Genomic DNA, 3,152 nt, shown 5'->3' with positions numbered 1-3,152 from the left:
TTCTTATTTTTATACCAAATTTTCGAAAATAACATAATCAATTAATGTTTGGATTCAAAAATTTGAAGTTTGTTACTTGCTTGTTAAGAAAGATTCAAACTTTAAGTTCTAGAATCATATCTTGTGATTTCTTATGAATCAAGTCATTAATAGAAATTTTAAAAATCAAATCTTTTTCAAAACTAATTTCAATCATATCTTTTCAAAAATATCTTCTTATCTTATCTTTTTCAAAAAAATATCTTTTCAAAATATCTTTTCTAACTTCCTAACTTCTTATCTTTTCAAAATTTGTTTCAACTAACTAACTAACTTTTTGTTTGTCTCTTAACTTTTTCAAAACTACCTAACTAACTCTCTCTCTCTAATTTTCGAAAATATCTTCCCTCTTTTTCAAAAATCTCTTTTTAATTAACTAATTATTTTAATTTTTAAATCTTAATTTTCGAAAATTACTAACATTTTTTCAAAAAAAACTATTTTCAAAAATCACTAACTCTTTTTCAAAAATTGTTTTCGAAAATTCACTTCCCCCTCTCATCTTCTTCTATTTGTTTATTGATATACTAACATCTTTCCTTCAACTCACCAAAATTCCGAACCCCCTCTCTCTCTGAGTTCAGATTTTCCTTTCTTCTTTTCTTCTACTCACATAAGGGAACCTTTGTGCTTGGGCAAAAAGGATCCCTATTATTATTATTTTTCTGTGCCTTCTTCTTTGTCATATGAGCAGGAGCAAGGATAAGAACATTCTTGTGGAAGCAGATCCAGAACCTGAAAGGACTCTAAAGAAAAAATTAAGAGAAGATAAAATACAACAATCCAGAGATAACCTTTCAGAAATTTTTGAACAGGAAGAGGAGATGGCAGCCGAAAATAATAATAATGAAAGGAGGATGCTTGGTGACTTTACTGCACCTAATTCCAATTTACATGGAAGAAACATCTCCATTCCTGCCATTGGAGCAAACAACTTTGAGCTGAAACCTCAATTAGTTTCTCTGATGCAGTAGAACTACAAGTTTCATGGACTTCCATCTGAAGATCCTCTTCAGTTATGTGATACTGTTAAGACCAATGGAGTAGATCCTGAAGTCTACAGGCTCATGCTTTTCCCTTTTGCTGTAAGAGACAGAGCTAGATTATGGTTGGATTCTCAACCCAAAGACAGCCTGAACTCTTGGGATAAGCTGGTCACGGCTTTCTTAGCCAAGTACTTTCCTCTTCAAAAACTGAGCAAGCTTAGAGCTGATGTTCAAACCTTCAGACAGAAAGAAGGTGAATCCCTCTATGAAGCTTGGGAAAGATACAAACAGTTGAACAAAAAGTGTCCTTCTGACATGCTTTCAGAATGGACCATCCTGGATATATTCTATGATGGTTTATCTGAGCTATCAAAGATGTCACTGGACACTTCTGCAGGTGGATCCATTCACCTAAAGAAAATGCCTGCAGAAGCTCAAGAACTCATTGATATGGTTGTTAATAACCAGTTCATGTACACTTCTGAAAGGAATCCTGTGAGTAATGGGACGCCTATGAAGAAGGGAGTTCTTAAAATCGATACTCTGAATGCCATATTGGCTCAGAATAAAATATTGACTCAGCAAGTCAATATGATTTCTCAGAGTCTGAATGGAATGCAAGCTGCATCCAACAGTACTCAAGAGGCTTCTTATGAAGAAGAAGCTTATGATCCTGAGAACCCTGCAATAGCAGAGGTGAATTACTTAGGTGAACCTTATGGAAACACCTATAACTCATCATGGAGAAATCATCCAAATTTCTCATGGAAGGATCAAAAGCCTCAACAAGGCTTTAATAATGGTGGAAGAAACAGGTTTAGCAATAATAAACCTTTTCCATCATCCACTCAGCAACAGACAGAGAACTCTGAACAAAATGCTTCTAATTTAGCAAATCTAGTCTCTGATCTATCCAAGGTCACTGTAAGTTTCATGAAGAAACAAGGTCTTCCATTAAAAATCTGGAAGCACAAGTGGGCCAGCTGAGTAAAAGGATCACTGAAATCCCTCCCAGTACTCTCCCAAGCAATACAGAAGAGAATCCAAAAGGAGAGTGCAAGGCCATTAACATAAGCAAAATGGCCGAACCCAATGAGGGAGAGGAGGACGTGAATCCCAAGGAGGAAGACCTCCTGGGACGTCCAGTGACCAATAAGGAGCTTCCCTCTGAGGAACCAAAGGAATCTGAGACTCATCTAGAGACCATAGAAATTCCATTGAACCTCCTTATGCCCTTCATGAGCTCTGATGAGTATTCCTCTTCTGAAGAGAATGAGGATGTTACTGAAGAGCAAACTGCCAAGTTTCTTGGTGCAATCATGAAGCTGAATGCCAAATTATTTGGCATTGATACTTGGGAAATTGAACCTCCCTTGTTCATCAATGAACTAAGTGATCTGGATCAACTGACATTGCCTCAGAAGAGACAGGATCCTGGAAAGCTCATAATACCCTGTACCATAGGCACCATGATCTTTAAGGCTCTGTGTGACCTTGGTTCAGGAATAAACCTCATGCCCCTCTCTGTAATAGAGAAACTGGGAATCTATGGGGTGCAAGCTGCTAAAATCTCATTAGAGATGGCAGACAGTTCAAGAAAACAGGCTTATGGACAAGTAGAGGACGTGTTAGTAAAGGTTGAAGGCCTTTACATCCCTGCTGATTTCATAGTCCTGGATACTGGAAAGGAAGAGGATGAATCCATCATCCTAGGAAGACCTTTCCTGGCCACAGCAAGAGCTGTGATTGATGTTGACAGAGATGAAATAGTCCTTCAATGGAATGAGGACTCCCTTGTGTTTAAAACTCAAGGATCTCCCTCTGCAACCATGGAGAGGAAGCATGAAAAGCTTCTCTCAAAGCAGAGTCAACCAGAGCCCCCACAGTCAAACTCTAAGTTTAGTGTTGGGAGGCCACAACCAAACTCTAAGTTTGGTGTTGAACTCCCATATCCAAACTCTAAGTTTGGTGTTGGAGAGTCTCAACAAAGCTCTGCACATCTGTGAGGCTCCATGAGAGCCCACTGTCAAGCTAGTGACATTAAAGAAGCGCTTGTTGGGAGGCAACCCAATTTTTATTTATCTAACTATATTTTTCTTAGTTATATGTCTTTGTAGGTTCATGATC

At 37.9% G+C, this 3,152-nt stretch overlaps 1 non-coding gene across 1 annotated transcript; it reads right to left on the bottom strand.

Annotated features, from left to right (window-relative positions):
- Nucleotides 1-1,238: 1,238 nt before the first annotated feature.
- LOC112781109 (small nucleolar RNA R71) lies at nt 1,239-1,346 on the bottom strand. Its single transcript, XR_003191905.1, has one exon. It is a non-coding gene; the product is annotated as a small nucleolar RNA R71 (small nucleolar RNA).
- Between the last annotated feature and the right edge of the window lie 1,806 nt (nt 1,347-3,152).

The sequence above is a fragment of the Arachis hypogaea genome, chromosome 19 (genome assembly GCF_003086295.3).
Source record: "Arachis hypogaea cultivar Tifrunner chromosome 19, arahy.Tifrunner.gnm2.J5K5, whole genome shotgun sequence".
NCBI lineage: Eukaryota > Viridiplantae > Streptophyta > Magnoliopsida > Fabales > Fabaceae > Arachis > Arachis hypogaea.
The sequence above is the reverse complement of the archived record's forward strand: the minus strand, read 5'-3'. Positions and strand labels throughout refer to the sequence as shown.